Genomic DNA, 14,195 nt, shown 5'->3' with positions numbered 1-14,195 from the left:
CAAAACCAAATTTACTTCACTACGCGATTTAGTCAGATTTACCATGTGGATATCTACCTGATTATTTATAAATAAGTCGTATATTTTGTTTATAGTAATTACAAATTCGACCCACAGTGGCAAATGGGCCTCCCCGATGGCGTAGTGGTAACGTTGTCGCCTAGTAATCAAGGTGGAGGGACATAGTGGTCCAGATTCCACTTTAAACTCTAGGTCCAGTCCCGATTGGCCTATCTGCTCATATAGTCGTCTTAAACGTGAATTGTGAACCCGTGGTGTGCGGCATACGAGGTCTTTTTCACCTCCATCTTTACAGATATTGCAAGAAGAAATATCCCTTCATTTAAAATTTCATTCTTTGAGGGAAATTCTCTAATCTGAGGGAAATTTCCCACAGCCCAAACACCACTGCCCACGGCCCGCGCTCAATTCCAACTCCCCTCCTCCTCTTAACATCAACCAAATGGCTCAACACGAACATGGCTGCTTCCAACACTTCATTTCACGTTGCTTATCCTCACACGAACCCTCTTGCCGGTTCTAGCCTAGAAGCATTTTTTTCTTTTCCTTCCTCTCCCTCCGTTCCTTCTTCTTCCTCCTCCTTCTCTTGGTGCTGTTACGTCAGGAAGTTATATTACCACGAGTTCCCCCCCCCCCCCCCGAAGCAGGTTTCAGGCAGACTTCAAATGCAAGCCGCTCTGCCCGTACTGCTGTTTTTTGTTCTTTGGTTTGGAGCAAAATTCACACCGTTTGGCTTGCGTGCGATCGTGGTTATTTCTATATACCTGGTCGTAATGGTTCTGGCTGCTTTGTTGTTGCTTTGGATTGATACATTCCGATGCGTCAGCCGAGTTATTTTCTTTCCAGAAGTGTTTCATATAAACGAAAAGGTGTGGAAGGGGGGGATATCGTTTCCTGAAACTTTCGAAGGCACGCAATGGGCAAGCCCAGGCACATCGTCCTCGATTCACATACACTTATGGGGCAAATCAAGGCATTTTGGACATCAAAAACTGCGTCCTGAAAGACCTCTGTCGGGAAAGTGTGATCGTCAAACGACCATGTCGCCGCTTGAATCATTGCCTGCATTTATTATCAGATCCATTTTCCTTAACTACAAAGAAAATAATTTGAAAAGAAAAATGTGGCAAGAGCGAGAGAGACAAGGGAGGAAGAAGCTAAACTATTTTCCTTTATGATAGCGAGTATGTTACACGGTTGTCGCAACAAATTTGAGTGATTTTCCAGGTTAAAAGACTCAGACGTTCTCGTCGCTTCAGTGAATAATCGTCAAGACTCCAGCCAGCGCCTAAACACTCAACAACACTTTTATATTTTTCATGGTTAACCTTAACACCGTTGCCTTGTAACAAAAGAGTTCCTGTTCGAATCGTAATTTATTGCACAATAACCAATTTTGTATTTTTTTAATATGGCGGCAAAATGGGGGCTTCAGAAATATACCTCTATTTGCAAAGTGAGAATAAGGATATATTTTTAAAATGTGATAAAGATAATAGTTTGTTATTATCATTATAACAAACCCATCTGACACAACTGAGCCATAACCCCCCCACACACACACACATACACACACACACACACACACACACACACACACATATATATATATATATATATATATATATATATATATACACACACACACACACACACACATATACAGGGTGTCTCATAAGTAATAGCGCAAACTGACACAGGTGAAAGTACACGATAATAGCAGCAAAAAAATCTCAGTAAACATGGGTCTCCAAACGAGCCGTTTTCGAGATAATCGCGAATGTATGATTACAAGCCGCCACTGACTTCCATTCTTTGTAAACGTCGTCCTAGTTGGTAAAATGCTAATAATGTCTGCGAATGTGTGGTTAGAAGCCGTCACTGATTGCATTTTGTAAACACAGAGTGCTTTGCTCCTTGCGCGTTCCGAGGTTTGCTCTTCGTTTACAAAACAGAACATTCACGAGAGGTAGCGTGGGAATCAAACAGGATGTGATAGGTTGGGCGATCATCGTCTAACATAATACGAAGTCCTAGGTCCTAGGTTCGAACCCTGGGTAAGATATATAAGTATCATCATTGTGCTTGTTACATCATCCAGTTCATATCATCATTCATCCACATAACCCAAGACGTCGTAAATAATTAAAATGACCGAAATCGAAAGAAAGAAAGGAGGAGGAGCAAGCTTCCGTGACGTTAAAAAATAGAAGCAATGAATGCAAAGACTACCTCTGGGGGACGTAGACTTGTAGAATGTTCTATAAATTACTGAGTGTAAGCGGACTGGCTCTTTTCGATTTATGTGAGACACTGCATGAAGATAGAACATGTAGATTATATACAGGAGAAAATGTCAGTGGGTACATTTACTAAATAATAACAATGATCTCTAAATGCTAAGAAAAATCTGATTTTCTTTTACAAACACGGTAATTCCCGTAAATGATTTCTACCAAATACAGGTAAGAATCCTTGCGCATTATTTTTACTACTAAGTTCCTAACTTGTTACTAAAGAAGCAATGAGGACATGAAGTGGGTTCATTAGAAGTGTTCATGCAAACAAAGCCGCTTTTTTATACAGCCATGATACATAAATTTCTTTACGGTGATGACGTTCAGGAAGTTAAACATAATGAAACAGCGCAGCTTTCCAGATACATCGTTAACCTCGACCATTTGCTCCAAAGTATCCCGCAAACACCTTGCCCTTTTTTTCCTTTGCAATTTGCGGCTAACATAAAAAAGGGTTGAGAGAATGGGGCAGCTTTTCTGGAAAAAAAGGGCTAACTGCCCTAACTTTATTACTGGAGCAGCGTATCCCGTGTCCCAATAACCATGCTCAAATTTTCCGTCAGCTCCCCTCTTGAAGGTATTTAAACACAAGGCTGGTTGCTTTGATTAACGTTCCTAATTGCCAGTATTTGCGGATGAATGTCGGAATGGTGCCTTTAACTAAGTCTGTGAATGTACGAGAGCATTGCTTATTTTGTTATTTCATCAGTTTTAAATCATTATGTCACCCTACTCATCGCAGTTAAAAGCACGGGACAAATACACAATGATAAATAACTAAAAGATGCATTTACATAAGTAATAGGGACATGTGAGGAACGGCACAGAAGAGATTTTCTAAAGTTGATATACATGCAAAAAATCCTGTGTTATAAATAAGCATTCCTACACCTAATTGACTTACACCGTTCTTCACACACGTATGCACTGCCAGTCTTTGAAGTTTGAAATCATATTTATAAAGGGATAAATCAGAAGCAAAACTAACCTCTCGTGGGCATATTTGCTGCACTAAACATGTTTCCAGTAATCACATTTGTTTAAGAAAGTCCGAAGGTTGAATTGTAGGTTGAAATATATTTTTAAATACAATTACTGAGAGATATTTGATGAACTCAGTAAATGTTAACGTTAATATGTCTTAACATATGGAAAATTGATGTGACAAATGTGTGTGTATGTGCACTATAGCATACCGCATATAATTAATATCATTGTTCCTTTAACCTCGTTTCAGTATTATATATTCTGGGAATCATATCTCAGGCTAAAAAATTATTTCTTGTTTTTGAATTACCTTGGATTAAGGTCCTTATCTCATAAAAACTTAAGAAAGTAGAACATACTTTTTAAGAAAGTCAATCTATGTCAACTATCATATGGATGAGCGATGAAGGAAATGAACAACTACAATGGATAAGCATACCACTAAATAAATTAAAGGATTTACCCAAGTATTTTCTCTGAGATTCTATTTCAGTGTGCGTGTGGGTGGAATGAAAAGAGTACATGTCAAATACGTATAAGCTCAGGATATACGGCCATGAACTGAAACAACAACCTGAGCAGATCACTTACTTAACTTACTGGGTAAATCTGTGCCGAGGTCATCCATTGTTACTGCGACAGTTCCCAAGCAGCTCTCTGTTAATTCTCGCCTTCTCCACTGAATAAGCCGCTTGCAGTCACAAGATCATAGCCGGAGAGAACGATCAATTTCCGAACGTCAAGTTTCGACAGTCGTGGCAGAGTGATGCATAGAGCTTCCCTTGGCAGAATGCTGGAAATGATTCGTTCCAGACGACCCCTCTTCATTTAGAAAAGTTTCCCCTTCTCACTTCGGCCAAAGGCAGACGGAAAGTAGGGTTGCCTTGGCTGAAACAGATGAAACTAATAGGTCGTTTCTTCAGCGAACAATTACTGCAAAACTGCAACCGAGAGTGGTACTTGTCATTCAAGATTCACTGCGTGTTCCTTTTCCTTTGCTCCTTGTCTTCAAGCCGAGTGAGACTAATACTACGTAGCATAGACAATTATGGTTATTAAATCTTGATTTATAAACTATGTGGCTAGTCTTCCCAATATCGCTGGTTTAGAAGAAGGGATTCAAGAGAATAAACCAATGAACGTGTTCAGTGCTTAGGAATGAAGTTTTAACACTGTCACCAACTAGAATTTCCGTCCAACATTTAGGCAATGCTGCTTAATTAAAGTCCTGCACATTTCTCCCTGAAACCGGTACAACAGGTTTAGGGTTCGCGGGATTACATAGAAATGTTGTTGATTAGAGTTTTTGTTTCACGAAAGAAATTATTAAGAATATCTTAATCGGGTAACAATCTTATCTTCGTTCAAGGTTAAAAGTTTGACATTCCTTGATGTCCACTGCAGTGGACTTGATTGTCAGCGTGGGCATCATAGCGTCCACTTATTAAATTCACATATCCTCCGGGTTCGATACCTGGCACAGGCCTGTGAGGAGCAAATACCGGCAGAGTCAACACAAACTACAGTCAACAATAAAATTTCCATTGGAAAAAGAAAAGTGTGGACAAGCATTTGATATGGGTGCGATCAAGTGCTTTATCAACTTGCAAATGCACTAGACAGCAACAATCTTTCAACAGTAGGTGGTCTCAACCAAGTTCGACGCTGGCGCTCCGTCGCGGATTCAAATCCTGATTAATAACCATGCTCTGAGTTTCTGCATTGTGGTTCAGACTCCCTTCTAACCGGTTCAGTTGCCTTCGAAGGTTGGCTTCCATATTCCAGAACAGTCTGCCTTGTTTTTGTTTGTTATGTTTATTTTATGTCCTATTTATCTACCTTTTGGTTAACCATCGCGAAGAAGATAGATGGATATATTGTCCTTTATAAACGAAGAATGTATGATATTCGCTACAAATCCATTGTTGTATTTGTGAGACATTCCTCATCCAAACACTACCACTGTAGAAAATTGGCTGAGATTCCACCCTATGCTCAGACCCTACTATGAACAGAGTTTACCACTCACCCTGTATATAAAAAATCCTGAGGAACGATGAGGTTTACGTTAACAGCTAGGCAATATTTGAACTACAGATTTTTTTCTTCTCACTACTCCTAGATAATAACGTATTTTCTTAGACCTCGATAGTTTGCAAAGACCCAGGTTGTGTTGCCCTCATGCTGTTGAGCCACTTATTTGTTTCTATCGTAGGTATTTTTAATTAATTCCAGCAATGCATGAAAGTATTTATCTAAAGGAAAACATGAATACGTTTTTGGTAAATACTTTTGCTAATCCTAGTCTTAAATTTGCACCAGATATGTGGAATATGTGGTGTATTTATCTTTGCACGTAAATGAGCTTGTTAAGTTTTGAATATCTTGTGGTTAGCACTGTATCATATGATAGCACATAATAGTACGAACAATGAATCATATACAATATACAACATATACAATCTTAAGGGCTTCTCCGATGGCACTGTGGTTGCGCTCTCGCCTTGTAATCACTGGGATCTAGGTTCAACCTCCTGTGGAGGCACGTGGCACAGTGGTTCAGATCACACTTTAAAGTCAAGTCCCATTCCCATTAACCCGTCTGAACATATATTTAACTTCTACGAAACAACTACATGAACTAAAAAATCTACACTTTGTGGCTCAACAGCCTTTGAAGGGCCAGACTGCCAAGCAATTTTCTTTGGGTGATGTTTGACCAGCGCATCTTCTCCCATCGCATCTGGTTTCTGGCTTCCTAGACCGGAGTCCACTACCATTGCTTTCATAACTCCTTACTTGCCTTCAAACTTCTGGGTTAACACTTTCGTCGGAGATCGAACCCGGGACCTCTCGCACTAAAAGCGACAGCGATATACACTTTTTGAAAAAAATATTTTCTCTATCTCAAGTATCATTTTGCTTATATCTCTTCTTTCAATTTTTCACTTTTTTACATCGCAAACAACCCAAACAACCATGCCTTATCCAGGATTCAAACCCGCCAACTCCTACTTCACGATGGTCGGCTATTCAGTAGCTACATGGGAGCTCAACTACATCATGACATCTCCAGATTAATGAGGGGAAAAAAACGAATTAAGGAAAATGCTTAGAGTTCCATGGAAGCTCAAGTTAACGCAGATCAATCGCCAGCTCAAAAGCATACTGGCATGTGTCGAATAATAAAATGATTGAAATATAATACTTATGGATATTCCATATTCCTTATTCGTCTGTCATTCATCCATTAGAGATTTACATGGGAATTTTGAAACCAAAGAAATTGCTCCCGTACTGCACTTTCACTGTCTTGCTTTTCACCCAAGAGACACGCAGAAGTCCTGATCACACTGATACGAGCCCAAAGCGAACAGAACCCTCTGGATGGTATTTGACTTCTTTCGGGTGACCGAACCATCATGCTCCCTACGAAGGGTAAAGAAACTACAGAACTCGTCTCACTTAATGGAATTGAGCGGTCACACCTCATTTCACCAACACAGTCGGGCAGTCTGCATCGAAATCTTCTGCTTTATTTCGGTTGCTCATTCGCCTTTCATTTTGACGCGAATGATAGCTCCCAAATTCGCGGTCGATGACGCAAGACTGACCTTCTTAGTGTTCCCAATTCCAATCAGAGTGGACCCCATTATCTGGTCAACGTCGTTGACGACCGTCTGGGTTTGGGACTAAGAGCTTTCGCTTGATGTAATCTCTTATTCCTACTTGGGGGAAACCAATTTCACTTGTTTGTGGGGACGACACGATCTCTTTTACCAGACCTAAATTTGTGAATTTCGGAATGGTCGTAGTTGGGCTTCCATTAGAACCTCAAACTACGATCAAGTGTCTGCAGGAAGACGATGTATTTCGAGAGAGACTCGGGGACCAAATCTAGTAAACTTCCCTACGCCGTTTCAACGGCCCTAAACTATTTTATAGTGCTAGGGAATTTCGAACTGACATTATTAACTTCCGCATCTTTGAAAAAAAAACAAAGAAAATATATTTTGAGGATGTGTTTATTTTTGTTATTTAGCGTCGCTTTTGTTCCACTTTTGACTAACCGCAACGATGAGGATGAGTGAAAATCAGGTGAAATGAAAGAATGGACTCTGACAAAGAACGCCCATGCGAGTCCCGACATCAAAAGTATACCACTTAACACTCTCGGTAATAAGAAACACCAAAGGGCGAAGGTAGAGAAATATATATTAATAAAAACAAGAAGCGAGAACATAAACTTAAGTCTTTAAAGAATATGTTTAGTCAATAAGCCTGTGTTCAACGCGAGAAGTTCTTATTCCCTTCCGCACGCACATACATGCACACGTACTGCGAATCAGGCACAATTATTGTGCGTATTTAGGTACGATGTAAAGTTTGGGGGTGGGAAATACATCTATTTCTTAAAATACTTATTCTAGTCCTAGTAGCTCCTACTTCGGTTTGGACACAAAAATTATAGCCTTTCTTATAGATGTATACCACGATAATGCAAGCAGTATAATCACAGCGCGTATGTCTAAAAGTGCAGCTTTCCCTTAAGTAGAATGTTAGTTTTTTTACATTAAAGATTTGTCATTGTGAAACATTAATAAAAAATATATTTCTTAAAGGGCAACGGGATAGGTAGCTTTAATATTTCACATCTATTTAATACTTTAGTCTGTGTTTTGAGTTTTACTTGAGTTTATTAAACGTGAAAGGGCTGCTTCTCTTCAAACACATCGATTTGATTTGATTTTTTGATTTTGATTTACTTTATTTTACTTCGCTTTTTGTGACACTTTTGGCTAATTCTCGAAGATGGGGATGAGTGATGATATGATGAAATTGATGAATGGACACTCGCAAACATCCATGCCCAGGCCGGGATTCGAACCTGGGACCCTGGCGTCGTAGCGCGATGTGCTAACCACTTTTTTTTTTCTTTTAAAGAAAAGGAAATACCCCCTACACGGAGGTATCCCCCACCATTCACTCTTTTTCTCACTTTTACACTTTTCAATTCTTACATTTTCTTTGTTTCTTATAAACTGGACGAACACAAATACCCATGCCTTACCCGGGACTCGAACCCAGAACCCCTGGCGTTGTAGCGCGCTCTGCTAACCACTTTTTTTTTTCATTCTGATATACAAGTTATGGAATTACATTGTTTTTGACATAAGTGTAGTACTGCTATTACAATTCGTATTTCTATCTGGTTAACCTTTACATTTTTGTTTGACCTAAATTAAGTATAAAGCACTAATAAGAAATTTGCATACCATTTCTTCCTTGCTTGGAGAGGAATTTTTTCATATTGTTCTTGCAAGAAGATACTGAATTGTTTTTTAAAACTGCTCTCGTCATTGTGAAATATATATAATAAGTATTCTGTTATCAACCATTGTACTGCTCGTTGTTTTGTTGGTGGATAAAAATTGAAAGCAGGAAAAACTATATCTGTATCCGTAAACTTTGTTAATGAGGTGCGGCATATACGACTGAGCATTGTTCGCAATTTGTTCCACGCCGTGGAGGAGTTGCGACACTTGGTTATCCTGTGGGCTAAAGAGTCAGGCACGTTGCATGATATTCAGTTAGGAGAGTCACTGATTCCATATTGGTATGTCCTATCTCTTGTCACTATAACACGATGAACCACTTTGTACCATATTGATTGAGCAGCTTTTGAAAGGTGTTTGGCGGAGACATTTTCCCATATTTGTGGCCAATTATGTGTATTGAAATCCCTGACTATTCGTGGTACTGTGTGCTTGAAACTATTGATTTCACTATATAACTTTTTAACAGATGGTGTAATTGTCTCATGTCGTAATAACTGGTAGCATACCTGTAAAGCGATGTCCTTATAAAACGAAAATATTTTGGGGATACTTTGGATATCGATGGGAGCTTCTAATGGAATGTCCTGTATTATCGTCTGTATACATGCTTGGGTCGTTGACTCGTGCAGTGAGAAAGCTGTTTTAAGGCCAGTCTGTACAAACAATGCTCTTGCCTGTGTGTTCACGTGTATTAGTGCCAAACCACCTGTCTTCTCTGATAACGTGACCTTATTTATTGCACCACTTCGCCACGGAGGTCGACACCACTCCGCCACGGGGGCCGGTACAAACACATCGAACAACTGCTGATGTATTAGGGTCTAAAGTTACAGTGAAGTTATCCCCCATCAGCAATACTACTCCTCACATAACTAATAAAACTATATACAATGAAAAATATAGTTTGAAAGTAAATTGCTATTGCTTGTCCCAGGTCTTGTGTTACAATTTTTTTTTTCTGAAAATCTATATTAGAAGCAATGAGAAGAATTTGTAGAAATTCAAAACATACAATCGTAATCAAGTCATTTATGGATAACAATGGCTTGGTAGTCCGCCTCTCAACACTAAATTTGGGATCCAACTGCTTTCTTGTAAGCTTGCTCTAATGGATATCAGTGATATTAGTTAATATTTTCAACTTATATTATTTCGTTTGTAACTCCGGCCGTGTGCATGATAATTAATTCGGGTCTTTTGTATCTGATATTGAGTACAGAACTAAAGTGTTAACTGAAATAACTTCGGAAACATAATGTATCTTTATATTTGAAAATATAATCGTGCAATCGAAAACGCCACAATACCTGATTGCTAGATGATGACGTCTAGTAAAATATTCCACTCCAAAAATCAAGCAGCTAGAATATATGTAAGAATTGCTGTGAAGTACTCACCTAGAAAAAAAGGGGGAAAAAATAATTAGAATATTTTTCATTTAATTCCAAGTCTGTGCTTGCTTACTGGTGAAGAATACACCAAGAAAATTTCATTTTCATCTCTATGTTGGTACTGAACAGTACATTATTAATTATATTTCTAAAATGTAATAATTGCTCATTCTCAACAAAATTAGGACAGTTTAACAACGCAATTAAGAATCATCCATGAATCGATCAGTATTAGACTACAGCCTTCACAATAATGCGTTATAATAGGAAATAATAGGCAGTAGTTAAGTAATTAAAGTTAAGCTTAATTACAGATTAGATAGTAATCTAATTTACTGTCTAATATGAGTCTGAAATTTACCATAAATATTACCATGCCTGGCAATTCACACAATTTACCTTGGGAACATAAGTACCCTAAATGGAACTCACAATGTTACACTCTTAATTTTTATGTTCACTTTGCGAATTACATTAATTAAATGTAAAATATGCGTGATATCACTTGCTTTCGATTTCAAGGTTGTGAGACTAGCGTGGTTTCCCCCACGGAATTCGATTATATCTCACTGCCACGGAATTCGATTATATCTCACTATCAAGTGAAAAACTCAATGAAAAAGAATCTTATCAGCGAACAAGATTCAACGAAAGTGAATCTAAATGGTTCGCTTACTTATTAATGCTCGAGTTGCAGTCATGTTCTAAAAAACTCTGAACAGTTAGAAATATCAACCATAGTATGTGCAGTTTTATTTCAAAACTGACGAATGTTCAGTGTTCAAACAGCTAAAAAGGATTGTCAATTAATTAGGCACACGCACCCTAATAAAAAAATTTCACACAGAATTAATTCATTATGCCCAGAAATCAAGCAACTCTCGATCGTAACTGTACCCGTTTTGACAATCACCCTCTAGTCTAGCACGTTAACTGCCATGTGAGTTGTATTTGACTCACGCAAGTTATAACGTAGACTTCGGATTTTTAGGTTCTAAAAAGTGTGCTTTTAGGTTCCTAAAATAGGCTCGAAAAATCAGAAAATAGGTTCTAAAAATCCTAAAATAGGTTCTAAAAACCTTAAATTAGGTTCTAAAAAGCTTAAATTAGGCTCCAAAAATCCTGAAATAGGTTGCAAAAATACTTAATTTAGTCCACAATTCCTGAAAAATACTGATTAGATACAATCGTTAAAAACAAAATTTCACAAAACCGTAATAACCAAATATTAATTTGCCTTGCAATCAAGGGGTCCCGGGTTCGATACCCGGTGGAGGCACATAGTGGTTCGGATCCACTTTAAACTGTAGGTCCAGTCCCGATTAGTCTGACTGTGCACAAAGTGGATTTAAAACAGTAAATCAAAACAAACCAAATATTAATTTTCTAAACAAATTTTCATTTCTTTATATCATTTTCAAAATTATCTACAAATTATTATAATACTGCACTTGTGCTGTTAGAAAAAGTTACTTGTTGATATGAAAAATGAATTACGTATGTATAATTTGCTGCACAATATCAGGGTGGCTACTCACTTGGAATTCCTTGAATTTCGGGAATTACACGTGAATTATTGGCACCAGAAATTATGCGTGAAGTTAATCATGAATTTTGGCAAGACATGAAATAAGGTACAAGCGGATGTTTTCTCTATTCCATTTTTTCCTCCGTAGACGTGAAAAATTGCAACTTTTATTAATCCATGACCATATCCCATTAAATTTATACATGTTTATAAATGCCCTGAGGAAAGTTTCTCTCAGTTTAGCTTTTATTTCATTCATTTTTTTGAGGATGAAAAAGAAAGCTACACAGAAAATAAAACAAAATTTTATGAATCCGATTACTTTGTTAGTGTCTTTTACAGAACAATCTATCTGACAAACGGAAGATTATTACAAAATAATATATCTTGAAGTTGATTATTTACATTGGAAAGATACAACCCCTTTATATTGTCAATATTTTTGTGTGTGGAAGGTAGGGTGAGAGGCGGTATCACGTAAGGTTGGAATAGAGAAAACATCTGCTTGTATCCTTGAATTTTTGGAAAGTTCACCTTGAAAACCAGGAATTATACTTGAATTTTATCATGGTCCTAGTAACCACCATGAATCTTTTTGCGTTATCCACACTCAAACTTCACCTTTTGTCTGTGAAGATCATTTCATGTGCTGAGAATTATCTTTCAACAGAAACATAGTCAGTAGTGCTAATTTGAATGCTGAAATATTACTTCGCAAGGCGTGAATGTCAAAAAGGACCAAACTGACGCGAAAGTGAGCAAGGCCATACAGATCAGAAGTTTGCACTTGGAACTGTGCATGCAGTAGTGACGATTGGGGGGAGAGGAGCAAGGACAGTTTACTTTATCTTAGTAGGCAAGGCTTAGCATTAAGAGTCTATAATGCAGGGGTAAAAAGTAGGGGGGAACTGTCCCCTGTCTGCAGGTAACAGTGACGTCAGACATTTTTGTTTTGTTTAAAGCTCTGATAAACATCATATACTTGGAGGGAGGGAAATCGACAGAAAACATGTTTCAAACACGCCAGTCATTGAATTATTTCGCCACCAAACGTAGTAAATACCTCTGTGGGATATAAATATCCTATAAAACCTAAAAAATATAAAAACCTAAAAAAAAAGGTTTAATTTAGGCACATAAACCTAAAATAGGTTCTAACAAGCAAAATAGTTTTTTTAGGCACTATAAAACTTAAGTCAGTTGTTTCGTTTTTTTATGAAACGCCGATATAACTTGTTACTTCTTATCTATCTGGAAAGAAAAAAAATAGGTTAAAACTCTAAAATTCTAGGTCTAGTTATAAGCAAGGGGTCCCGTAAAGCATATTTGACTTATCCTTACCTTGAGAGTCTTGTGGTGAACAGGCAACTCACGCTACTATGCTACAACATACATGTTACCCCGTGGACAATATTTTGCAGATGGCTTGTTAAAATTGTATTTAGTGATGCTGATATTGTTACAATTAATACGAACAACTTATTTTTGCCTTTAAATTTAACTTAAATCTGACAACCAAACGAAACAAAAGAAAAACATTCTCCCTCATGAACTGGTTGGTTGGTTTATTTGGTTTTTAAGTCCACTTTATGCACAGTAAGGCTAATCGGGACTGGACCTACAGTTTAAAGTGGGATCCGAACCACTATGTGCCTGCACAGGATATCGAACCCGGGACCCCTTGATTACAAGGCGACGACGCCTCATGAACTGTTTTCAAGTTTTTCTGATTGTGCACTTGCCCTTGCATTTTTGCTGGCTAGCTCCTCGAACGATATCTGTACAATGATAGGCGTGCGCACGGGGGGGGGGGGGGGAGGGCTAATACTTCCACTTAGAAATATAGTGTAGCGAAATTTTATCACCGTTATTAAACAATATTATGCTCTCATAAAAAAATAAGTATTATCGAGCGGACGAAAGTACCAAGCAACTATGGAAGGGGTGGATTATTTCCTATCTAATTGAACTATTCACCTTTGTTATCTAGCAAATTTCATGTTAACATTCCCACACAATTTATTTGTTAGTTATGTTACCTCTACGTGTTTGCAGAATAAATTGCCAGATACATTGGAAATCAGTAGTGGCATTGGGTACCAAAACTGGGGAAGGGGGAGGGAGAGCATTCTACTTCTACTCGATAGACAAGGCTTAGCATTAAGTGTAAGTGGCAAAAAGTGAGGGGTTAATCCTCTCTAATGTCCATCACTGTTGAAAATGAATAAAGTTTGTGCAGTTGTTTTGAATTTACTGTGCATGTTTATATGCAAATTAGTCTATTAACCACAGAGAAAGGAAATAAAGGGGGGGCAAAAAAATGGTGTCCCGGAAGTTTGAATTCATCTAACGCAGTGATTTTCGGCGGTTCCAGACACACACTACATACGCCCCTGCTCCAAACCCTCCAATACAATAAAACAGTGAGATGGAATGAGGTTTCTTCTTTCTCCGAATAAACTTTCATCAAGGCTTTTGACCCCCTAATCAAAGGGTCTGCGCACACCTATGGGTACAATAGTATACGGCAGAGTCATGTAGCAAATAACAAAAGACCAAATGCTCAGAAAAAAACAATAACAATGCTCAGGGGAAAAAAAAACAATAAATATGCTGTTTGCCAAATACAGAA

General features: G+C 38.0%; 1 protein-coding gene across 9 annotated transcripts in view; it reads right to left on the bottom strand.

The window, feature by feature from the left end:
• The window catches only part of LOC145983989 (latrophilin Cirl-like), a 310,072-nt gene that overhangs the window by 212,310 nt on the left and 83,567 nt on the right, over positions 1 to 14,195 (bottom strand). Inside the window, exon 2 of one of the 9 annotated variants that reach the window (XM_083117242.1) lies at positions 9,952 to 10,041. The exons of the other annotated variants lie outside the window; for them this stretch is intronic. The gene's annotated coding sequence lies outside the window, so the exon portion shown is untranslated. The remainder of the gene's footprint in view (positions 1 to 9,951; positions 10,042 to 14,195) is intronic. 9 annotated transcript variants of the gene reach the window in all.

The sequence above is a fragment of the Lepisma saccharinum genome, chromosome 2, assembly GCF_977018435.1.
Source record: "Lepisma saccharinum chromosome 2, izLepSacc3.1, whole genome shotgun sequence".
NCBI lineage: Eukaryota > Metazoa > Arthropoda > Insecta > Zygentoma > Lepismatidae > Lepisma > Lepisma saccharinum.
The sequence above is the reverse complement of the archived record's forward strand: the minus strand, read 5'-3'. Positions and strand labels throughout refer to the sequence as shown.